Below are 26,585 nucleotides of genomic sequence, written 5' to 3'. Positions count from 1 at the left end.
TCAGGTGACAAGGGGAACACTAAAAAGCCATGTGTTCTCCCAGGGCAGCTCTTCTGCCCACTGACATTTTAAAACAAGCAAAAGTTTTCTTTTGTTGTCAGGCATAAGCTGCTTACTGAAGGCAAATGTGCTTGTTTGCTGCCAACCATTCAAGTCTCCCTTTCTGTTTGGGGGAAAGGAAGGAGAGAGGATTATCCAGCCCAGGATGGATAATCACAAATCTTAGAGAGGGTGAGTTTTTGTGAGAAGGGAGGAAAATGCAAATTGGTCTGATAGAAACACATTTCTCTTTTTAAATTATTTCCTCATGGAGCTTCAGATAGGACAGGATTAAAGTGTCAACACATGAAACCTATGCTCAAGAGTCTTTCTCAAGGTCTCAGATATAAACAAGTCTTGAGATCCCAATTCACTGCCTCCTGAGTGTATTTAGGTCTTAAAACCAGCCAAGAAGACACAATAGATTCTAGGAAGAAACATGCAGAGAGCTTAGAAGTGAGATTCCTAAAGGTCTTGCAGATGCATCAGTGTAAAAAAGCCATTAAGAGATGTAGCTAAAACCCTGCACACAATTTCACTACGATTTATCTTTTATTTTCTTAAAAGATATATTTTGGCTTAGGAGTAATGTTTAGATTTCAAGTAAGAAGTAGGTGTATTTTCATTTCTATACCAAATTCTACTTTATTTCTTTATTAGATTTTTATCAAAATGTTCCCATGAGCATAGAGAAAAGAACAAACAAAATGTGCCATGCACAAATAAATTATTTCATTCCTTTTTAAAACTAGTTTCCCTCCTGATTTTTCCACTCATCAAGGGTTTAGTGCTCTGAGACACTCCCTGCTCAACTGAAGAAGAAAAAGGAGCCAGTTGTAAAATACTAACTTATTCCATTTTTCACCTTTGGGAATCAAACACACATTAATTATCAAAACTCTCTGCCTCTGCCTCCATCATGTCATTAGCACAATCCACAGGGAAGAACACCCTGCACAGCCCAATTCCAGCTACAATCACCTATGTATTTATCAACAGCCAATTCTAATTTCATCTGCTACTCCATGGCAAGTGAGTAAAAAGCCAATAATGTCCTCCCAGGGTGGTTACCTGTGGTGTTATCTCTATTTACACCTCGGACACAGCCTCCCCTCCAGGGAAAAGGAGCCCCTCAGACTGTGGCTCCTGGATGTCACTCGACAGAAAATACTGACCTGAACACAGCACAGCAAGGCAGGATTTAATTCCCAAAATGTCATCTCTCTCCTCCTGAACTGGGTTTGTTTGCTGTATTTATCGTAGCAATGTCTTTTCCTTGTACAGTAACTGTCCTTGCCAGCACAGTGCTTTCCCTGAGGCTACTTTAAATCTCTCTAAAAACCAAACAAGGATCCTTATCTTCATATAAAGTATCTGTGAACAGTTGAGAGCAATACAGAAGAGCTTTAAATTGAGAGAGAGAGGGGGTCAATGATGCAATGAGAGCACTTTGTCCCTTTCTATAAAGCAGACCAGAATTCAGTTTTGTTCGCATGCACAAGCTCTTGGTGCCTGGTCATGGAAGGCTCTCCTGGCCCTCACCCAAGGAGGAGCTCTCCCATGTGCCATGGGCTGCCAAAAGCACAAGGCAGGGTGGAGCCCTGCAGGTCTGGCCCTCTTGGTGGGTATTGCAGAAAGGTGGAGAAGCCTGTTGTGTACCACAGGGAAACCTTTTCTTAAGTGAGAACTGCGTGTAAGGCTTCATCGTGTAGAGTTTGTTGATTTGGGTATGATGCAGACAGGAATAGAATAAGGGGTGGATAATGTCCTGGGTTGTAAGATGTGGCTGGGGGTGTGTATTCTATTCCCATCAGTTAGAGGTGGGGCAGTTATCTTCTGTTCATTGGGCAGTTTTCTTTATCTCTGCCACAACCAACCCTCCCCCCAGGAGAGCTCTGCTGTTAATTGAGTGTCGCTGCATGGCTGATAAAATTCCATCATCCCCCTGGGAGATGCTCCGCCCAGGGGAGGAGCCAAGCATTCCTACCTGGATACAATCTGAGCCTGGGAACAGCACAGCAGCCTTTGCCCGCTGCATTCCCAGAGGAGCAGCTTTCTTCTCCACGGTCACATCCCTACCAGGATTTGGCGCAGCAGCCCATGGATATTCCCTCGCACAGGGCAGGGCTCTGCAGGCTCTTCTGCCCATCCTGGTGCCCAGGGTCAGCCTGGCTGACCAGGCATCCCTGCCTCCATCTCCACCTCTAGCTGCTGAATGGTCAGCAAGGGGCAAAAGCAGAACCCGAAACCCCTCTTGCTGCAGAGCTGTTCATCTTTCCTGACCTTTATCCCAGTGCTCAGAACAAAACCCCTGCACCCTGGCCTCAATCCTGCCTGTCATCACTGGATTGATTTGTAGAATAGAGCTTGTTTCACTGTCTTGCTCGTCCTATTTTCTTGGTCACAGTTGGTCACACACCACTCCTGGCTGCTGGCCACTGCCAGAAAGTCTTTTTTTTTTTTTTTTTTTTTTTAATAACCTCCAATAAAAACCTGATCGTGATCTTTTTTCTCCTTATTGAAAAATACTGTATTAAATAAATAAAAATGAAGCAGTAGCTGCTTGGGGAAGGAGTGAAGTGCACCCACAACCACTCCCTCATTATTGTTGTTATCATGGCCAGTGTCATATCCTGAGAGGAGAGAAACTGCAACCTCTAGCAAGTGTCTGAGCACACTGAAAGCAGCAAATCGACCCAGGCTGGGAGAACAAAAGAGAATACACTCAGTGGCACTAGTTCACTGACCACACCATTTTTATTCCCAGTCTTTTACACTATGCAACTGTTGATGAGGATGGATTCTAGCAACAAATGGAAGCAAACCTTGTGGGGATTTAGCGCCGACTTGGAGACACTACTGCAGGTTAAGCCTTTCCCAGAAGAAGTGATTTATTTTTTTTTTTTGTTCAAATTCCATTTCATGGCACTTCTTTAAGACTGGAAGAAAGAAAAAATTATACTGACATTTAACTCACAGCCTGGAGCCAGCTAATCAGACAGAGCAGGCGAGCACAGCAGCCTTAGGAAAAACATGGGGGAAGGAGGGAGAGCAGTGGGAAGCAGTGCAGCTGGAAACCTGGCTGGGGATGGGATGACACGGGGTGCAGGAGACAGGACAAGGGTGTCCTGCACAGGAGGGAGTGAACAATGAAGGGATATCGACAGAGAATAACCCAGCACAAGGAAAAGAGGAAACTGAAGCACAAAGGGGAATAAATTCTGCTCCTGGGGAGGAAATATTCTCTCAAACATAGAACTAACCAAGAGCAGTTGCATTGTATGGCACCAGTAAATATTTTTAAAGTGATTTGTGAATAATTATCACAGAGGGCAGTGAGGAAAACCTCATTGTAAGCACTCGAGTGAGGGCGCATCATAAATGCATTGCCTCAAAATTTTCCTCATCAGTTCCCTCTCCAATAAAATGAGGCCTTTTAGATACTCTTATTTCAGAATATGGGATGAGTGTTATTTGTTTCACAAGTAATTTTAAATAACAGCAAAGCCTTCAAACATTTCTTAAAGTCCTCTCCTTATTTTCTTATTTCAGGTGTAAAATGAACTCTGAAATACCAACAGCTTAAACAAATGCATTGGCATCACCTTGTGATTGAAATAATTGAGTAACAATCCATCAGGCTCAAGAGTCTCACAGTGCTCTATAACTACAGTGTAACTACACATTGCAAACACATTCATCTTTATGGGATTTGATCTGTTCTCAAGTTCTTCCTGAAAATCACCTGAGCTGCCTGACAGTTCTGGTAGCTTTTGCCAAGGAGGAGGAATGGATCTTTTAACAATTGTTTTTCTTTCTCTTCAGTGGAGGATTGCGGAGTATTACTAGATCCAAACACTGATCATATGATGCCAGCATCAATACATAGGCAAGATACAGTTCTACTACAATACTATAAAAATAATATGTAAAAATCTTCTTTTTCCCTTTCCAAATTTTGCACAGGCAGTGATGACCAGCCCTAAATCTAGAAATTGATTCTAATCTTTAGTACACAAGGCCTGGAATCCAGTGGCTCATGTAAAGCTCTGCCAAGAGCAGGATCAGAGTTCCCTGTCTCAAGGCCTGAAGTCACCAACTCCTTCCTGATAAATGATCTCTGGAATAGTCACCATCAGCAGCAATACCAGATGCCATTGCTCTTACAGGACTAAACAGCAACAACCATGGAACAGCTGTAGGTGACAGAGCTGAGGAATGTGAGCAGAATCAGCAGAGAAGGAATAAATCAACAAGTTGGAGACTGGGATACAATATCTGAGAGCTGAAACCTGATGGAGTGCAGCACTTCCTACTTGATTTTCTATTTTATTCTTCATTTTAAAATTCATTTGGTGAAAGTGTGAGGTGATAAAAGGCCAAGTATCTGCACTTCAGCCACTTGCAATGAATACAAGTGAAAAATACAGTATTATTGGAAAACCAGAAATATCAAAGAAGTGTGACAGAAGCATGAGATGCTAAGACCAAGGAGCTTATTCTTCTTTTCCTACTGCATTATAGAGACATTTGCTGTCTCAATAGATATCCCATTTTTAGTGCCACTCCTTAAAATATGAGAAAGGTCAATTGGAGGGGAAAAAACAACAGACCACCAAAAAAAAAAAAAAACAAAACACCACAAACAACTTCATGATTTCAGAAGCACTGTCAGCAAAAAAAAGAACCAACACTTCTTTTTTTTTCTTCTTCTTCCTGTAAAGCTAAGTTGAGATTAATTTAAGGAGGTGCTAAGCATCACCCACAAGTGTCCAACAAGGCAGTAACAGAAGAGGGCATCCATCAGTTCTTCTCATGCAACTGACAGAAGGACAAGTGGGAGAAGAATTAGGTATTAGAAAAATGAAAGTCTTGTTAACAGTAAGAGCGGTGAAGACCCAGAACAGGCTGTCTAGGGAAGATGAGAAATCAATATCCAAGGTTTAAAAAGAGGTTAGACAGACTGTCAGCTTCTGGAGGTGAGACAGGTATACTTGATCTCACCTAAGAGCCTGGCAACACACTAAGTTATATCCCAAGGTCTTTCCCACATCAGCATTTTTGGGATTATTTCTTTAATTATTCAAGCAATTTGTCTCGCTTATGGGATAATTTCATGTATGAAAGAACATATTCAATACTAGTGCTGGCATATATCAACTGATTCTTACCCTCCTCCATCTCTTTTCTAAATGGAAGACACTGACACTAAATTCAGTAAGAAATTAAATGAAGTTTATTCATTTTTACCCCTCTTACTTCATTTTGCTTTCCTGTCTAAGGCCTCCATGCTCTGGGTGCTTATATCCTTCAGCTTCTTTTCCCTCAAAGACTTTTAGGAATAACAAAATATTCAGTGATTGTGCTCTAAGGTCACTAGACAACTCACCCATTTTGTAAATCATAAGGTGATGTTTTGATCTTGTTCTTCCTTTATTTAAGTGCACAAGGTGCCCTCAGGTCTGTGCTAATTGATAGCAGGCATCTGATTGCTGCAGAGGAGAAGAATCCACCTGCACCACGAGTCCCTGGTGCTCTGAACTAACAGGAATCTTTTCTGACTTTCAGAAATTGGGCTGGATGATTTTAAAAAGGTCTTTCCCAACCTTAATGATTCTAAATTAATCTGGTAAATCTGTCGCCAATCTGCTCTCAGAAATTTCTCCTACTGCAGGACAATCCTCCTGACTACTAAATAACAGGACACTTGACAACACTGTTCTCCCTCAAGATGAAGTTCTGTCCTTTACTTGTAGTCTGGGGAGTGATTTTTGGATTACTGAAGGACTTTGCATTGAAGAACAAATTAGAATATTACCATTTGCCAAAAAAAAAAAAAAATACTGACTCTAGGACTCGCAATCAGAAGAAACACAAAACATCTTTTGTGTCGCAAATATCAGTAGATTTTGGCTCAAACACCTGAGCAGAAAACTTCTGATAAAAAGAGGGTTTGGACAAATGACCCCAGTTTGGTGACCTTCCAACACCTCCCAGGGAGCCCAGGCTTGCAGGTGCTGGGCGCTGGGAAGCTCTGCAGTGCAGGCTGGCTCAGGGAATCATCCCACAACTGCAAGTAGGGCCAGATGCCCTCAAACCAGAAATTTCAACTTCAAATCCAGTGCTGGTTGAAAAAAACTGGAGTTTACTCCAGTTTTTGCATTCTGTTTCTCCAGGAGAAATAGAATGCAAATTCCTATTTCTCCCAAAACCAGCCAAACACACACTTTTCAGGCAGGGAACATAACCAGGACCATTTCTGCTGTGATGGAGGTGTACTGAGAAAAAAACTGGTCTACTTTTCTCAGAACTGCCCATTCCTCACAGATTAAAATCACTGGGTGACATTTTTAATCAGTATTTCTAGATGGTATTGCTAAAATGAGAACATTAGCAAGCTCATTTAAATTTGCAAACTAAACCCATTTGAACATTACTTGAGCACGAGAAAGTGGCAAAGGCACATGAAGTTAAAAGACTGTGAAGAACAAAAAGCTCCTGGGCACTGCAGTACCCTCCCTAAGCTCCCCTTTCTCCCATCTCATTAGAGAACTCCAAGGAATAACTCTTTCTATCCAAATCCAATCAAAATTCAGATTAAAATCTCTCCTGTGCAGAGCAAGTACTCTTGGTGCAAAATCAAAGAGAAGTTTGCTTTTGGGATTGGAAAGTCCCACATTTTGGAGGGTCTAGAGGGGTAAATGGGGCACTGTCCACACACAAAAAAAATTAAAATCACACCTGATTTCCAGATAAGCTGGTTAATTTACAAAGAAAAAACACACAGCATTCCCTGTTGTTTTTAAAGCTTTGTGAAATTAAAAGTACATTTTATTACAGTCAAAGTACACAAGGATGCAAGACAGGAATGAGGCTGGGGTGTGACAGTTTAAACTCATCTCACTGCAGATCATCTTGAACTTTGAACAGAACACCAGTACCCTCCAGAAATGTTGCATCCTTCACCTTCCAAGAAAGGAAAAAAAGAAACACAATAGGACAGATGTGGGAAATCTGCTACATGAGTTTTAATTGCAGCCATTTTTAACCTGCATTTCCCCCAGATACCTATCTTATTTTTAAGCAGATATTCCTAATTAAGCAGATGACTTGGTTATCACCAGGTGAGTGACTTGCTGAGTCAGGTTATCAACACCAGCAAATAGCAAAAGCAACCTGGGTATTGATCCAGAATTAGAAGGCCATCACAAGCTGCAGGATCCCAGGAGCAATTAGGGGACAGGGAGGAAGGATGGAAGACACCAGGATCACAGCTCCTGAATCTGAATGAGGACTCAGCGTGACCCTCATCGACTGGGGAGGTGGCAGGGTCTGGGACGGGTTATTCACAGCCTCCCAAGCTCAGGATGTGAGACCAAGGTGTATTCTCATGGCCCTTCCACCCAGGGAATTCTGCTGCCTCCCTAACCTAAACAATTCCCCTGGAGTGATGTGGAAGGGGAATTAAACACAAGTCCTGGGCATTGCAGGTCAGCTTGCTGTGCTACCAGGTCTCTGTTCCATTCTGGAAATGGCATTCCAGGCTAATGAGGTACTGCATGACTTGCCCAAGTTTTAAGGAAGCCCAAAAATATGCAAGAATCTTATTTTTGCCTTCATTGTGTCTGTCAATCACAAAACCAAAGCTTTAAGATAAGGGGATCCTGAACTTCTGGGTTTGCATAAACATCTGCCAGCTTATGGGGCACAGTGCAGCAAGGGGATAAAAATATGGGTACCTCTGGTCATTTGGGCAAAAACCAGGCTAAAGCAGCACTGCCACATGCCCGTGGCACTGTTAGGGATAAGGCCCTCAGTGCTGTAACACTGTTATGTGTTTTGGAAGAGGATCAGGGATCCTGCACCAGGCCCTTTTTCACAGCACAGACACACCCAAAACTAAACACTTTCAGTCCACCCATCAAAATAATATCTCAATTTTCTTTCCACAGTCTCAGGGTGACACACAGATATTGGTGAGAGCTTGGAAAGAAATCGAAGAGGCAGGTAAATATTAGGAGATTATTTGCAAACATTAAGACTGAGGAGTCCCAGGTCAAAAAACCAAGCCCTTCTGTCCTTCAGCCTTTTAATTTTATACATCAAAGAGTTACAATGCAAACAGACAGTGCCAGAAAGCAGGCTCTGAAGCTCAGCTAAATGCTCCTTGAAACTTAAAATGAAAAGCTCACCAGTCTGACGTTGTTTCTGTTAAGCAATGCATGCTGTGGTGCTGGCTCACGGGTGAAACAAATTGCTGTTCTAAGTCTATTAAAAAGGAGGAAAAAAAGGCCACCATATGGTGCTGACTGCAGTAGCTCTTAGCAGGTGAAACTCATCCAGAGCTGTAGCTACCATGCTTAATTATTGTGACAAATTCAGTCATTCAAGGTGGGGATTTCTCTGTATGGGTTTCTTTTTTGTTGTCGTTGTTATTTTTAAATAGGTTAATGTGCTATTCCCACTCTGAAACTAGTACTGGGAAGAAGAGGCTAGAGGAGGAGAGGAGAAACCCCACATCCCACGCAGATATTTGTATCACCCAGAAGCAGGAAGGGGTTCAAACACAGTTTGGGATAATGAAGGCATCACACTGATGGAGAAGGATGGAGAGTACAAGGGAGTTTCTCACAGAGCATCCTTGAACTCCCTCATGAGAATCTAATGAGGAAACAGCAGCACTGACACCCCACCCAACACACCTGCACTGATGGAGATGGTGAAGCCACACAGACCTGTCCACACCCCTGACACTCTGCTTACACCCCATAAGAACAACACAAAAAATAAGGATTTACAGACGTATTTACAAGAAGATGGTGCTGGGCTTAATACACCCCAGACTATGCAAGAAGCACAGGCACAGTATCTGTCCTTTGATGTGAAAGTGTGCCAAAAAATTCCTGGAATGGCTTCAGCATGGCTGCTGTCTGACCTGAAGGTCCCTGATGTCTGGTCTGCACAAAGGAACAGTGCAGAGAGAGGGATTCCAAAGAGTACCTTAAATACAAACAAGCCTCCAGACCAAGTGGCTCAGAAATCAATTAGCCCCATGCATAGACGAGGCACATTTCCAAGTTATTTGGTATTTAGTGTAAAGTTCCATGGGATGCTGCTGGGATCCTCCACAGCAGCACCTGCTCCTCTATTCCCCTCGCTGCAGTTCAGCATCACACACTCCATGTGTGGCTCACATTTACAAGAATTAGATTAAGTTATTCCAACCATCTGACTTCTTCCTTTAATAACCTGTGTCATAAAGAGTCAAAGACATCATTTTGTTCAGCAGAAATGCACATGTAGTTTCCCCAGTTCTCCATGCCCTGGATCAGGTCTATGTATACCCACAAAACATTAACCTAATTCAAGCACCAAGAAATGCCCCTCTCCAATTCAAATAATTAAAAAGCCCCTGTGAAAGACCCAGAGGTTTGATTTACTTCTTTTTTTTTCCTCCAGGATAAAAACTTCAGGTGAATCCAGCTGATTATGTTCATCATGAGCTGAGCCCCTGGGGTTCCTACAACCCTACAGAGTAGCTGCCTTGATCATTTCACTCCTACAAGTTGTACATTCATTTATTAACATCATCCTAAATCCAAACTCTTTAACATCTTGCAAAGGGGATACACACACGCCCCCATATATAAACACACATTTGGAGCAGTGATTAAGTAATTTCCCTTCCCTTCTAAAAGCACTAATTTAAAATAAAACTTTCACTAGGAGGAACAGCTAAGAACTTACCCACATCCAAACCTAGAGTTTGCATAATTTTGTAACATTATTTTAAAAATTCTATCATTAGAATTTGGAGTTGGGTTTTTTCTTTCCCTTCATAAGGTCCTACTTAAAATCTTAAGGGAAAAAAAAAACCTTTCTGTAGTCCTTCCACACTCATTAATTTTCTCAAAAAGCATACCATAATTTCCCTGAATAGCTTCCAAAATGAATCCCATAAAACAGCTTCTCTCACTGGAACTGTCTTATCTGTGGGTGAGTCAAAGGATCAACTCATTACAGAAGCTTATTTGGGAAAAAAATTCCAAAAATAAAAACACACACAAAAAAAAAAAAAAAAAAAAGTTTGCCATTTCAAATTCATAAATACACATTTTAAAGCGTGCATATCCTGAGCTGCAGGCGCCTTTCTGTGGGTGAGAAATTCCCAAAACCAACACTGCATGCAGCCACAGAAGCTCCTCCTCATCCCAGAAAAGCAAACCTGAGCAGAGGAAAATTCAAAAAGCACTGAAATACAGCCTTGCCAAAAATTCCAGCTGATGTGGGGTGGCAGGGAGGCATCTCCAGGGCAGCCCAGGGCTCCTGGAAAGGTCACCACAGCCCAGGTGGAGCTCAGTGTGTGCAGCACTGAGAGCTCAGAGCACACAGAACACAGCTGGGCAGGCTCAGGAGCCAAACTGGAGTGGCCACTGGCCAACAGCAGCCTTTCCTTGCTAGAGCCACATCCCAGCATTGTCACAGGGGACAAAACCCTGGTGACAAACAGAATAAGGTATTTCTAACCAATACCTGAAAACAGGGGACACTGTGAAGTTATGGTAAAGGTTGCTCTGCTACGTTAACTCTATTGCAGAATAACTCAGATTATGAGCTCCTTTTCTTGTACATCTCAACAAATTAAATTCCAACATTTATTTGTCTTAGGTTGAAATACGTAGCTGGGAGAGAGGGGGTTTACATTTTCCATTTCAAAGCAGGCTCCTGCCTTCCTTAGCAGACACCTGTCTTTTCAAACCAGGGCATTGTTGAACTGTTTAGCACAGCTATGTTTGGTACGGCAACCAAACGGTTTGAATCAAATCTGAATTCCCAAACCAGCTTAGCTATTTAATGTATTGTGGGCACAACTTTTAAATCATTAATTCCAGTGAACACAAAACAAGGTTCAAAAAGAACTGCTCACTCTTAGCTGATAAATTATTGTGAACTTGTGAAAGGCAGCTGAAGTTCTGTGATAAATCAGTGTCATCACCTGGTCACAGACACCCAGAGGGGGCTGAGTAGCAGAATCAACGTGTCATCTCCACACCTCTGCAGGGTGATGATGTGTGACATGCTTTGCTCCTCAGAGCTCTCTCACCACAACCTTTCCCATAACCTTCCCTCAGCACGGAGCACTGGGGATAAAACCAGCACTGGTGTTTACTCTGTGCTGCCCAAGCTCTTCGTGGAGAGCAGAGGCCAAGCCTCAAAACAATACAAATAAAACAAGTGTGTTACCCAAGCCAGTAGAACCAGCACCTAAAGCAACTGCAGGATCAGACTGAATCCTACACAACTCTCTTACAGCCAGCTGGCCTCCCCCACACCTCATGGAAACACAACACTGAGAGCTTCATCCTAAATTAAAATTTTTAGACAGCTCAGAAACTTATTAACCACCACTCCTTCTTTACTATAAAGGACATAACCTTAGACTCTTTGACCACAAACAACTCAGCCTCTTAAAAATGTCCTACAGGGAAATGCATTTTTGAATCAGATCCGAGCATGGCTCAGAATCTCAGCTCTCTTTGTTCCAGGATGCTGCGAGGAGCAATCTGGGCAGGGGGTGGAGGGAGAGTGTTATGAGCAAGCTGGCTCTGCTGATTTCTTGTAAATACCATAAAAATGAACACTTGACCATAATCTATGAATTGGATATAAAGAGAGAAAATAACTCTTAGAGAAATTAGTGCTTTTAAGTGCTTCTTGAGCATCAAATGGGAGAAAAACGTTTATGAATTTTTCCATCATGGTTGAAGCATCGTGTCAGGCAGGATCAACCCCATAAAATTATTTTGAGACAATGCATGTAAATGGTTTTAGCATTCTCAGTCCCTCCAAAGCAAGAGCAAAGACTACCCAAGCCATCTGAGAGTTCAGAATTGAAATAGGGCCTTTGAAGAGATTATTTGCAGACTAATCATATATTTTCTCATGGAAGCATTCAACAATTTGAAGTACCATATTCACATAGCACATTTTGCCTTCCACAATTACTTCTGAAAGAGCCACTGAAAAATTATACACTGCATAGACAAGAATATACCTAAATGATATGCACGTCTAACAGAAATAGATTATTTTCAAGGGGTCCTAAACCCAGCTTTTCCATTTGTTCATGCAACTGCATGCAATAATAATTTATGTATGAGAATCAGTGCATTTCAGTCAGATACACACAACTGATAGGTCTGTTTGCTCATTTTTGCATCTTTTAAAAATCTATTTAATTGAATTTTTTTTATATTTAAGGTATTATTTTTGGCTTTTTTTGAAATTACGCCCACACAACCACCTTGTTCCAGGCTCAGAGAATCAGTCCTGCAAATCCCACTGAAAGGGATAAAAAGAAACTAAGAGACCAAGAAACTAAGGTACAATAACACTGGTTTGATACTTAGATCCACCCAAAGGAAAAACCTAGTTGTCACCACAGGAAATTTTCCTGATTGCATATTATTAAAAAAAAAAAAAAAATCCTGCTTCAACCAAAACAAAAGGGTTTCAATTCACTGCAGCCCTACTTGGCACAAAGAGCCTGAGAGAGACCTGCACCAACCCAAACCCCAGCAACCACAGAGCTGCACCAACCCAAACCCCAGCAACCACAGAGCTGCACAACCCAAACCCCAGCAACCACAGAGCTGCACCAACCCAAACCCCAGCAACCACAGAGCTGCACCAACCCAAACCCCAGCAACCACAGAGCTGCACCAACCCAAACCCCAGCAACCACAGAGCTGCACAACCCAAACCCCAGCAACCACAGAGCTGCACCAACCCAAACCCCAGCAACCACAGACCTGCACAACCCAAACCCCAGCAACCACAAGTTCAAGCTACAGCAGCACTGTGGGATGGGCAGGACAAGGCTACCCTATAATTCCTCAAACAAATTTCCTTTCCACACTTCTGGTTTCATCCTGACCTCTTACTATTCATAGTGGCCACTTGTGCAGAACTAAGCAGAAAAGTCATGATTTTCTTCACATTTCAGTGCCACAATGTCCCAGAAGGGAGCAGTGTCACCTCCTGTCTCCACGGAGATCCTGTCTGTTCCCAGTTCCTACAAACACCAGTGACCCAGTCCTGCTGCTGGGCACAGAGGAGAATACAGACCACCTGAATCACAGAATACAGCTTTTCCTAGCACAAAGAAATTAGATTAATGTCATAATCAAAGTCCATGTTCAAAAAGCCAAGGCTTTTCTCCAATAATGAGCTGGTATCTATAAAACCACGTGGCACAATAATGCAAGGTTTAATTTTCTTCTGTGCTTCATCATGGAGAGGGGAGAAAAATCTCCCTTCAACTCCTCATTCATGAAACATCCTTGAACCTTGGGCTCCTACTGAAGCACCTGACTCTTGGATGCACCAACAGGCAGACTCTCCAAATTGGCTTTCAGTTACTCCTTAAAAAAAGAAAAAAAAGGGAAAAAAAAAAAAAAAAGAAAGAAACAGAAATCCCCCAAACTCACATCACAGCATCTTTTAAATTTTCTTTGTCTCTGTGAGGAGTGCATTAGATCAGATAAGGGATATTAAATGGCCTTTAAGCCTGACAGCAAAGAGCAGCTCTAATGGGAGTCCCAAATTGTGCTGCCAGCAATCCAGTGTACTTACAAAACAGCAACATCAAGATGCCAGAACACTGCCATGACCTATATTTCCTGCAAACCAATTTTCTTCTTTGTAGGGTGGATGGAAAGAATCCAAGTGCTATTTAAGTTCCTTTTCTTTCTGCTGGAACTATGCCTTATCATACACATTTTTCCCACACCCAACTTTTCTGTGCCCTACAGCTTTTAAAGCAGGAATTATCTACAGTCTATTTATTTATTATAAACAGTAAATACTGCAAAATTGTGTTTAGGCCACAATTATCAGGTGAGACCAGAATTCTTTGTATCTCATTTCCACACTTTTAAAGGAAACGAAACCCCTTAAAGGGGAATCTTAACAGAAGAAGAGTGTTACAGAGGGATACAGGTCCCACATTCCAAGAAATTTCTGTGGATTCATTACTGATGATGCCAAAATTTCCAACATTTATATTTATTAGTGAGGGGTTTATTCTTTTGCTTATTACCATGCTATGGGGGGGGAAATTGTATCCTTTAAGAAGAACATTAAAATTAAGACAACGTTTCTAGAAGAAAGGAAGTATCTGTCCAATTTCTTTGACCCCCACTGCCTTGTGATACCCCTACAAATTCCATTTTTGCCTCCAACAGAGGAACTTTGCTCATTTGTTATACAGACTCTGCTCAGAGTAGTCAACAAAACACCTGAAAGGATTCATGATAATCTTGTTTTCACCACCCCGCCCCCCTCACAGCTATCCTTGCCAAATGCAAACTCTCCCCCTCAGGCAGGGAAATTTGGAAACAGAACACCTGATGCAGCTTTTATTCCAAAATTGTCTCACGTGTGTTGAGTGTCAAAAAGAGCCATGTTGTGCCACAGCACCCACTTGTCTCGGGAAAATTGAAATTGCTCGGTGTCTAACACTTTGAATGATTTCCCAACTTCTCACTTGCCCCATCTGCTCCTCTCAGCTCAGTTTGATTTGTTTTAGCCTTTGTGTCTGCAGTGGCACCAACAAAACTGCAGCATCACTGCAAGCTCCTCTGCTATGGAGCGGTGCCAAGGCTCTCCGATTCAGCCTCTCCAAGAGAAAAGCACCAGAAAAATAAGATTTCTGCCTCATTCTGTTATCTCTCCCATCCTCCAACAGAATCACAAGCAGCTCTCCGGGTCTGATGCTGAGCTCTAAAATAACATCCCATCTACAAAATAACCAACATGGCAATTACAAATCAGATGTCCACAGAATACAGCAAATCACATGAATGCCACATCTCAGCCCCCATTTTACTTTATTTGTTGCCCCAATTAGCTAAGGAATTATGGAGAACCTGCTTGAGTTTATTTATATAGGATTTTGTTCTGTGCTGTTAGTATGGTACTTAGAGACCTTCAAAGCAAAAATACTTTCCAGCATTTAAGAAACTGAAATCAGATACAGAACTTTAAAATGGGTGGGAAAATTGATAAAAACAACAGGAGATATACAACATGAAAGGAGGTTTTTGGTTAAGACGGTGCACAAGGTGGGCAGTCACAGGGCTGTCCCTGAACTGCAATGGAATCTGGATACACCCACCCAAGGTTTTAAAAAGAACCTTAAATATGATGAAAGAAAGATCTTAGAAATAACCACATGGGAATAAAAGCCACAATCAGTCCATACAAGCGTCCATCAAAAAAGACTCAACTCAGACTGAGCAGAATCTTAACAAAAGAAACTAAAATCCCCAGACTCACACTCGTTCATCTTCCCACAGAACAGTCAGCAAGCAGAGCAGTGAGGGCCCACAAAGGTGCAGAGGTAGAGTGAGAAGGGAATCACTCCAAGACTCTCCCTTGGGAGCCACCAAGAACTGAATATATCATTTTGTACAGAGAAAAAACAATTGATGGGGAGCAGCACTCACAGCTCACATCCCAACATGTGTTTCTGTCACTGTGAGCACCAAGCTGACAAGAGCTCACAACTCCAAGACAGGGATGTGAAGTTGCCTTAGGTTTACTCAAAAGAAGGTCTTTTCTCAGTGAAAAAATATTTAAACCTCTCCAAAGCCTTGGCATTCACTTCTTCAAGTGCAAAGTACCAACAATACAAAAAAAAAAAAAAGGGGCTTGACCTGGTGTTTGTTAGAGATGTTCAGGATGGATTAGGTAACCAGGAATTTCTGCTTTTCCTAGGAAAGCACACAGTGAGGTACCAACACACAAAAACCCTGGCAGCAGCTCCACCCTGCTGAACCCCTCAGCTGGAATTCCTCACAGTGCCCTCAGTGGGATATTTTTTCCCCGATGTTCATTCCCTTCTTCTGCTGAAGGTAACAAAACCCAGCTCCACAATTCCAAAGATGTGGCTGTGACATTTCCCAAGAGAAGTCACTGAACACGCTGCCACTGCAGCAAACAGAGCAGCCAGTCACAAAGGTGGGCAGGTCCTGAATTTAGGAATGGTGTGCAGCAGTCATTGGGAAGTAAATGAGGCAGAAAGTGAGTTTGCCAGGCAACTGCAGGGCTGGGAGCCCAATCAGGTGTGGAGCTGTAAGGGGAAGCAAAGGTGAGCGCAACCAGAGAGCCAGCATTGACATCTGCAAGGTAAAATATTATACTTGCAGCTAGAAGAGAAATCTTCCTGGCAGAAGAGGCTGCTGTGGCATAAACTGCTCCTGTGAAAGTCTTTGGCACAGCAGTGAGTGTGTGTGTCCATACTGCTTCTTCAGTAAACAGGGAAAATAAATCACGATACACATCAAATTAACCAGCTTCAATGGACATGCCATTTTCCTTCATAGATCACAATTTCTCCCACCTTTGTTTCTATTTGTTGACAGCTTAAAAATGCTATTCCATTCCCTAGTTTGTATTTTTGAAATCAGGGCTCTGTGATCTCCTTGCTACTTTTAGCAGCCATGATCCCAATGAGGGTTACTTAGTGGGTTACTGCTTTGTTCCACAGCACCCTGAAAGAAAAGCTGCCAGCCAAATGTCTCCAGCCAAATGCAAAATACATTATTAATGAAATTAGAGCGAGGAACCTTTTTGTATGCCTCTTTTATTAAATAATTCCAAGTGACTCCATTGCACAATTACAGCATCTGAACTTTGCTTTTTGAATGTTGCCATGTGTAATCTCCACTGTGTATTTGCACTTGAAATGGTAATCTGAAGGCAACAGAGTCTGCAATAAGTGGAATTATTAATAAACTCTATTCCAGGTCCTACCACTAAGAAACATACCCTAAAGCCCTGCATAAGGTGACATTCTTACTTCAATATGAAGATTAATATTATATTTTTTCAAGATTTGCTTACAAAAAGTTACCCTAACAGACAAGCATTTCCACAGAAAAACAACCTATTTCAAAGACAACCATTTAGAATTAAAACAGCTTCTTCAATCTCCAGAATTAGAAAGAATTGAGCAAACAGGAAAAACAAAGATGTTCAGCCCAGATCACTTCTCCACAGGGGAGGAATTCCTGGTGGTCTGTGGTTGGGCATGAGATAATCTGAGTGACCTGTGAAGGAAAGAGGCAAAATGCAAAGGAAATAAAGAAAATGCCCAGTCAGCCCAGCTCACCATCACCAGGGAAGGGTTCTGAGGTGCTCGTGGAATTGGTAATGGGGCACGTGGCCTTCCACGTCTCAGCAACCTGTGCAAATCTGGCTCAAGCTGATAATGATCAAACCTAATTACAACCTGACAGCCCTCAGTGGCTTATACAGTGCTTAAGATTTTATCACAAGTCTCATGATATTTAGTGTTCTTCTTTAAGCCCTAATTCCTCATGTCAAGCAATTACCCAAGGTTCTCCATTTCCAATAAAAATGGAGTTTCCATGCTGTGAGATTGGAACAAAGCTTCAAATATGACCTAAGTGGAATCTAATGGCTTCTAAACTTCTTTATTTTTTTAATATATACATTTAAAATTCTGCTGGGTCTCTTTACAAGCTTTAGAGCCGGGTGCAGATGGATACAGACATATCCAACACAAGTGCTGGATAAGAACAAGCAGCTCCAGCAGAGAGATCATTACACTGTCAAACACCAAGGGTAGAGCACCTAACACTGAGTAAGGGAAATAACAGACCTTACACGTAAGTCACTGCTTAAAACTACAGCAAAATAAACCAGACTCAACCAATTCAGTTTTCTACACCTTTGCAACACTGGGTGCCTTGCTAGAAGATAACACCTCTCCTCCAACACTGCTGCCTGTCTCTTAGAAGGAACTCCTGCTGTGTCTCAAACAGCTTTGACTCAAGAGAAGCCTGGGTGACAGCAGGGAGAGATGAACTGCTCCACACTGGCTTTTGGCTGAGTTCCTTACCTCCGTGTAAGAAATCCCTTCTGGCTGGGAACAGAGTGAAGCTGGCCCCGTGTGCAGCAACCTTGGCTCCCTGGCAGGCACCAAGAGCATCCACAGCTTGAGATAATTCACCAGAACACATTTGTGAGCCTGGCACAACTATGGCAGAAGCAGTGTCACCCCCCAGTCTGGGCCCTCAGTTCCACCACAAACTCTTCCAGGAGACTGTTTGGTTTTAGCACCCTCAACATCCCAAGGCACTGAGCTCTCCTACAGAACATCACCTGTGTGAGGTGTCCTACTTGTGTCTGCTGCCTCTCACACTGTGTGACACTCTTCACTTCATTACATGGCAAAGACAATTCCTCATTCAGCTCTCCAGAGAGGTTTAATAAGTCTTTATCAGAAGTCTTTATCAGAAGTCCTCTCTTTCCTGGACTAAGCTTCTCCTGCTCCTCTCTTATGCTGGGCTGACATGAAAGCTTTGTCTAGTGGAGATTTCACCCAGAAAACAGACATTCAGCTAAAAATCTCTCATTTTTGTTTCTATAAAACAGTTCTTGCCTTCCTAACTTACCTGTCCAACCCAAATCCAGCACAGAAGTCCAGAAACTTTAACAGTCCAGAAAATTTACCCACCTACTCTATTTTTCTTCCAGATTATACTTAGAAGACACAACTGTAGAGAATTCAAATGACATAGCTCAGAAGGAAAATTAGATACACATGACTTGTAAATTGAGATGTCCCTGGCCCTGGACCAGGGAAACCTCTAAGTCCATCACATCAAACCAGCAGGCAAGAATGTTGATAATGCAATCAGAAAGCTGGTAAAGCTTCAATCCCTGATCTGCTGCCACAGCCAAAAGGGTGAATATTCACCGCAACTCTTCTGTCTTCATTCTGCCCATTTTAGATTTGATTCCTAAAGGAACCTCAAATCTGCATAATAAAAACGGAAACACTTCAGACACTGTGGACAGCTGACCTTTACAAAAATGATTCTACTTCAATAACATGTAATAAATTCTGCACTGGTATACCACATATTTTAGGTTGTGTAAGGACAGCAGGGATGCTCCAAGGCTTCCCTTTTCTGCCATGGATTTCCATGGCTATGAGAAAAGCAATATATTTGCTCTACCAAAGTGGAATTATGATTTGAGAAAGTGATTTCCTGATCCCATTTTTCCCAACTCTTAGTGAAAATTCACAATTACACATCCAGTAACCACAGGGAACTGTTGGAAGGTCTTTTTTATGGAAAATCATTATGGAACACCTGTGGTTTAACTGACCCCCAAACTGGCCATGGAGAGCCAGCTCTCAGCCCTAACTATGGCTTTACTCCACCTCTACACAGACCTCTAGTGGGCCAAAGCCTTTTCCACATGAAAAATACTGAACTAATATCATTTAAAGCATGAATTTAAGCTCATTTGAAGGGCTGCAAAGCCAAGTGAAGGCATGGTTATTTCAATAGCAAAGCTGCAAATCTCAGTTTAGCCTCAGCTTACTAAAGGTTTCTAAAAGTTAAATCTATGTAAACCAGTCCTAATCTCAAAGATGTTTCTGATAAGGGCCTGTACCAGCTTAGGAGTGTAGGGAAAAATAAATCAATTTATAGTGACACTTGTTCAGTGATCATGCACATCTCAAAACTGTGACTGGAAGGACTTTGGTCTTCTGACAGTAATCACACACTTTAACACAAGCCCAACATCATCTCTTCATTCACCAGACAAATAAAATTTCATGTTGGAAAACAGTAATGACAACAGTTAATATTTTCAGTAATAAGTTATCCTCACAGAGAGCACTTGACCTTCATTGTAATTTCCACACAGCTTGCAGTAAACCACCTGAGTGCATATAAAATGTAATGAATAAAGAAATATTAAAAACGATAGAATGTTATTAAAGTAGGTCACAATTCAAACAGCACAATTACTGAAAAAACGATGTTTGAAACTACATCACTCCCAATCCTTCTCTCACTGGATGAGCTACTCTATAATTTATTTTGCCTAACAACAGCTTCTGTCCATATTGTCTCTCTTTATCCCCAAAGACTCTTTAAATGCAGCCCACTGTGCCACATGACAGCACAATGCCCACATGAGGCATGAAATGTCACAGATCACAGCTTTACACCTGGCCAACATTACATATTCATCCAGTTCTTTCATGCAGTGGAAACATTTGTTGTGATTTTGTGGGTCAAGCTACAAGAGGCAGATGGAATGGGCATTTTATTTACACAGGAGGTCCCTGAGCACATTCACTTTGTTTATGAGGGACAAAACCCAGCCTTGCACAGCTATCTAAGAAGCCTTGCACCAAAGACATTGTTATTTTAAAAGAAGAGAAGAAGTGGTTTCCTCTGAGGCTTTTGGACAATGATCATGATTCCTTTTGACCCTTAACATTGCATTCCACTTGTTCTGGACATTCTTGAAAAGCTCAGAGTTGGGCTTTTGGTTCACATCCTGAGAGGAGATGAACACAACTAAGATCCACCTGTAAGTTAAGGCAAGTCTGACAGTAACAGAGTGGTGAGACTCTCCCCAGCACTTGCCCCAGTGAAATCCCACAAATTCTGTAGGAAATGCACTACAGCAGGTCAGAGTTGTCAGCTCTAATTTTAACCAGAAATTCAGGACAATTGGATGTAGATATTGGCTTTACCCATCATTCCATAGACCATAAAACAACCTAAACTGTCCACAAAGACACAAAAACATGGAAAGAAAAATCCTTGGATACAAAATGTATCACTTGATACATTATGAATATTTTGAGCGATTTTTGAAACAGCATTTTAGATTATTGACATTGATGTTACCATGAGAGTTTTGGGGAAATTCCTATATAAACAGCAAAAATCTTTGCTACAAGGAGAGTATTAACCTTGTTATCTTTTAATTAGTTGTGTTGCACATGAGTATCAGTGGCATGTATGGGTTAGAAGCAAAGCCTACCTATTGGATCTTGCAGGAAAACAAAATCTTAGGAGAGGTTTTCCAGTAGAAAAAGGGGGGGGGGGGGGGGGGGGGGGGGGGGGGGGGGGGGGAAGTATCTACTACTACATTGCTCTTTTTGTTAACAAAGTTATACAGTAAAGTCTGGATGCATATCTAATTTTATCTCCCAGCATCTGCCGCTGCTTCATGACCTCTAAGATAGTCTGCAAGCATGTTGATAAACAGATTAAAAGGTAATTCAATGGATACAGAGCAATTCTCCGAGTTCCCAGAACAATATTTGACTGAATCATACCAAACACACCATCCCTGAACCTCCAAAGGAAGAGGAAGGCCCTTCTCCCCCCAAAGCAAACTGCCATCCTACTGTTTTCCTTGCCTGAATACCAAAAAGCACTAATATAAAAACACATTTGTAACCAGACACTGAATTTTTACAGAGAAGAAGTGCCTGTTTGCTTGTTTGCTTCAGAAAGGATTCAAGTTCAGATAACTAAATGGAAAGAGAGAGAAGAAAATATTTTATGCATCAACTCCTTTCTCCTGGAACGCCAGTCTCAATAAGATTTATCACATTTACTATTGACAGATGATTCCTCCATCCATTAGCCCTCATAAAACAGGGAAGAAACCTGGCAGCCTGGTGCTTAGGGAAGGAGGGAATCATGCCCATGGCAGGAGGTTGGAATGAGTTGATCTTTAAGGTCCCTCCCAACCCAAACCATCCTGTGATTCTATGCCATGGCCAGTTGAACTGCAGGGAATATTCTCCACGTGAAGACCTCTCAAATTGGAATTGGGCTTTGATGTGCAATGCTGAGAATTGAGATTTCCTTCTGACTCAGCAGCTCAGGGTGAAGAAAACCCATGGCCAGGTGGAATTGCCAGGCAGGTGTGCCCAGAGAGCCCTGACCCTGTGGGAGGAAAGCAGATTGACTAAAGCAACTCATCTTGAAGGAAGGCAAAGCATTCCCTTCATCCTCACGAAGAAGTGAAAGCTCAGGCTTTCAAATGAGATGTAAAATAGAGCCCTGACCATTCATCGTCATTAAAGATCCCATGGAAATCCCCACCAGAGTAAAAATGTTAACTAACATGTTCTGGCCAATATCCAACTTGGATAATTGCATTCGGCTTCCTAAATTCCCCTTGCAGTTTCAATTGGATTAGTTTTTCTTCATTTCTCTTCCCTAAACCCCTCCTGCATAATGTTTCCAGCCTGGAATGGCTGCTGGATTCCACTCCAGAGGTGTGTGAATTATCAGTGCTGGGCAATCCCAACATACATTTTGGATATATTAGTCTGGGAAAACATTCTCTGAGCTGGAGTAATCCCCTCAACTCTCACTGAGGAGCATTTAACTTTACAAATGAGAAATCCCTCTGATGTTAGTAAGATTTTTTTTTTCCTTTTTTTTCCCTAAAATATTGCCCTGCAAGGAATGGAACCAAAGCAGCCTCCTGCCAATTAGGAAAGTCCTTTTCTGGGCCATATCCTCAGCTTGAGGAACCAGCTGCACTTGCTTTGACTTCAGTAGGGCTCTGCTACATTAAAACAGGAGTAAATATTCATACAGTGTTTTTTTTCGCTAAGTCACTCATGTTTAAATGTTGGAAGAATCAAAGGAGTTGGCTGTCGAATGCATCAATCTGTGGTTATAAAAGAGGAATATCAGAATGTATTCTCATTCCTTTTAACTGGCTTGCAAATCTTCATGCTATTTTAAAGGGAAGTTGGAGGTTCTTTATGTTGGCATACTGATGAAAAATGAAAGTGCTGTGAAATATGAATCTCCTGTTGCGTGCTATGTGTATTCTACTGTAAATACTCACAATAGTGCAGAGGCAAGAAAAGTCCTGACCCAGTGCATTTTATGAAACAGGAGGAGCAAAGGTGATTTATGTGCATAAAAGCAAAAACTGACAAGCCTTTGATTTTCTTGCAGAACAATCCCAAAATGATTGTCAAGACTGTTTAGGTTTTTTGCCCTCTGCACTTCCTGTAATAGGACCATTTTATCCAACATGCTGTTTTATAGACACTGTGCATAGGGTCATTTCCACCTGCTAGCCAGGTTACTCAAAAGAATACTTCTCATTCCCACTTCCAAGAGCCCTTAGCAGCAGTTGAAATTGGCTTGTTTTTACTTCCAGCCTGCTCCTGCATCTCTGGTTAAGCATAAACCCACAAACACACCATTTATTCCTTCTTTAGAGCTCTGAAAGCAGAAGGACATCCTTAAAAGTCTGGGAGAGCAATTGTAGACAGGCTGCAGTCAGAAAAATGGGGAACACAGGGAATACACTCCTTCTGGGATTTTCTCCTGAACATCCTAACCCTCCTCCTTCTTCCCTTGTAGGAGGTGTCACTATTTGTCAGCTGCACACTGGGCTGGCTGCAACATCATGCTTATCATGCTTAATTCCCTTGACAAAGTGTGGATGGAACAGGGGGATGGGAAACCTCCAAGAGCATCCTGCTTCTGCAACAAACGTGCCTGGTGAAGGGTATGGAAACAAGTGAGGAAATTCAGAGGGTGACTACCAGGCACCGGCATGGCTGAGGCTCACCTGATGAGCACAGATGGATCTGCAAAGGGATTTTTAGGTCAGTGTCAGATGGTTAAAGAAGCACAGAGAGTGTTCCTGATCTGCAGCACACACATGAGTATGATAAGGGCAGAGCTGATCACCAGAAATCACTGACATTTCTTTCACCTGCTGCCATTCTGGGTACCAGCCTTGACTCCAGCTCAGCTCCTTCTGCACACAGCTGGCATCCACATGGGAAATGACACCCATCCTCCACCACAGGCTCCTCTGCTCCCATGGTTTTGAGCCAGTGGAGAAATGGGCTTGAGCTGGAGAACTTGGAGGTTTGCATCCTTACGATAAGTAGCATCAAGATTATATAGCATTTACAGCAAACACAGGATGGAAAGTTTAGTTGTCCCACTGAAACTGAATTTTAAAAGTGTACAACTGTTTATCTATTATCTTGGTTTCATGAACAACCTGAAGAAAAGACTGGAGTGAGATGTCTCTTTCAGCCACTCCTTCCTTACCACTTGGATTTCTTTTTAGAATTACCCTGTGTGGAGTGGAAATGTTTCCACTCCTGTGCTCTGAAACAGCCACTGCCATGACAATCAATAAAAATTAGCATGACTACAGGAACTACAGAAGCTTGGGATTAGTGAGATATAAAAATGGATGGACATCCCTACCCTCCTCTCTGCGTCTTGAGGAACCCTTTTGAAAACCTGTCCATAAACATTTTAATTCTCTGTGAGCTCTCTGAAGAAAATCATTACAGAGGCAAAATTACAGAGCAGTGGTGTCACTCTGCAAAAAGTGTCTGTCAGTCATGCAGACATCACCCCACAGTCACCCCCCAGCATTCCCATCCTCCAATCCAGAAAAAAATGGTGCTGGGCATGGAGAGCTTGCTTGGAGCACTGCTTGAGTGATCAGGCCAATGCTGTAATCAGCCAGTCAGTGGCATAATAGCTTAATTCTTTATTTATTCATCTGTCTCCCCTCTCTGGTTCAAGCAGTTTATACACTTAATTCAATTTTAAGAGCTATATGTTTGTTTACTAGAGCAAACAAAAACCAGTAATGAAGAGCTGTAGTTAAAGAGAAGTAACCAAACTGCTTGTCTTCTGCTCAAAATTAATCTTTTAGCACCAAATATTGACATTAGAAGCTTAGTTCCATGTCTGGTTTTCACATCTGCCTAGCACACAGCAGAGAATTTGGTGTGAAATCACTGAAGGTGCTGACCTGTGCTTTCCCAAAGAAACCACCTGAAACCTAGTGGGGTTCCTCAGGGCAAACCTTGATGAATCAATTTGCCAACACCATCAACATCAGGAATCTTCTTTCCCTTTTATCTCTAGTCTTACTTGCCTTCATCCTTGCAGCATCAGAGATAGAGTAACCCATACACAGAGCAGAATGATGTTATCACCTACCACTGCACTCTGCTTGGGTAAGGAAAGGCATTAAAGCTGGAGACCTCTCTGCCAATTGAAGGGAAAAGGAAGGAAGAAAGGAAAAAAAAAGACCCAAAACAGAAAAACCTGTTGCAAAAAAAAAAAAAAAATCACAAATAAAGCTTTGGGTTTGGAGCTTTGCTTCTTTAGATTTTGGGTTTAGATTTACCACTCACATGAATGTCTACAAGCAGTTGAACACCACAATTAAAAAAAGCACAATCAATTCAGCCCAGATTCCTTAAATCCAACATAATCACTTCCCACAGAACTACTGAAGTCTACTGAAAACATAGCTGCAGCATTAGAGGGTTATTTGCTCCAAGGACCTTTTTAATATGGCTGTATTGTAATACTGCAGTGCAAGAACCTCTCCAGCTATAAAAAGAAATTTAGCTCAGAAACACAACTTGTGGGCAATGAAAAACACATTTGCTTCAATTTGCCATCATTTAATAATAGCATTATTTAACAAGATCAGTTAAAACAACCAGCCTCAGAAGACACAGCAGTGCACTTCTTCTCTCGAGACTCCGAGGGCACTGAAATGAAATTCATTCTGTAAACCAAACATTCAAAGCAACCAGCAGCACTAGAAAGACCATATTTAAAAGGGAGAAAAACATTTAGTGACTGACCAGAAAAAGAGAACCCCTCTCTATATCCCCAGACATGCACATATTACTTGGAAGCTGCTATATATTTCACTGGAGAGGAAAAGAATAGTCTTCCCCTGGAAGTAACATATTTGTCATTACACTTTTATTTCCATTCAAAATCAAGAACACACTGAATTTGCACACATGGGGAAGCAGCTACCAAGATCTGGGTGTATTCTGTATCACATCGCTAGCCAAACCCCATATATCCTCACATAATTATTTTTCTACAAGGTTATGCCTAATTGGCCACTAACCTCCCTGATTAATCATCTACACTACAAGAAGACGTCGAGAAAAAGGTAGAAGGGCAACAAAATATTTATTCGGGCTGTAAATATTAAACCGAGAGGGGACAGCTGGTTTAAGTTGCCCCTTCCCGGCTGGCACGCAGAGGTGGATGGCAAGAAAACCCTGCTCGAGAGTCTCACACACACAGACACACACACAAATAGAAAGGAAGCGGTGTCTCACGTTCATTCCCAGCACGGCTCGGAGATGCTCTCTACGGCTCTAAGTTGCCGCTGCCCGGCTGTGGAAGTGTTAAATCCCCGCGCACGGCCCCGAAGCGCGGCTCCTGCGGGCGAGCCGCCGCTCGCATCCCCGCTCGCACGTCCCAGCCGCGCAGCGCTGGCCGGCAGGCGAGGCGGCACCGCGCTGCCCGAGCATCCCTCCCCGCCTCCTCGCCGGCTCCGCCGCGCCAGCGCCTCCCTCCCGGCGGAAAAACTTTGCGCTCAACTCCGCCGAGCTCCGCGGGGCGCCGGGACCCGCTCCGCGCACGGCGGCGGCGGCGGCGGCAATGGGGCGGCAGCGGGCGGCTCCCCCCGCGCGGCCCCGCGGCTCCCCGCGCCTCCTCCTCCTACCTGCAGCCCGCGCCGCTCCCCGCAGCGCCCCGCTCGTGCTCATCCTCATCATCATCATCCTCCTCCTCCTCCTCCGGCGGCGGGCGGGATGCGCGCCCCGGTGCCTCGCTGGCTGCGGCGCTGCTGGCGCGGAG

The 26,585-nt window shown here is 42.7% G+C and overlaps 1 protein-coding gene across 4 annotated transcripts in view; it reads right to left on the bottom strand.

Moving 5' to 3' along the window:
- The window catches only part of DAB1 (DAB adaptor protein 1), a 414,543-nt gene extending 388,176 nt beyond the window's left edge, over positions 1-26,367 (bottom strand). For 3 of the 4 annotated variants that reach the window (XM_038144725.1, XM_038144718.1, XM_038144723.1), the window contains exon 1: positions 26,063-26,360. The gene's annotated coding sequence lies outside the window, so the exon portion shown is untranslated. Of the gene's footprint in view, positions 1-26,062 lie in introns of all 4 variants that reach the window. The other variant, XM_038144728.1, reaches the window with a different exon arrangement.
- Between the last annotated feature and the right edge of the window lie 218 nt (positions 26,368-26,585).

This window comes from Motacilla alba, chromosome 8, assembly GCF_015832195.1.
Source record: "Motacilla alba alba isolate MOTALB_02 chromosome 8, Motacilla_alba_V1.0_pri, whole genome shotgun sequence".
Lineage (NCBI taxonomy): Eukaryota > Metazoa > Chordata > Aves > Passeriformes > Motacillidae > Motacilla > Motacilla alba.
Note: the sequence above shows the minus strand (reverse complement) of the source record. Positions and strands in the feature narration are given on the sequence as shown.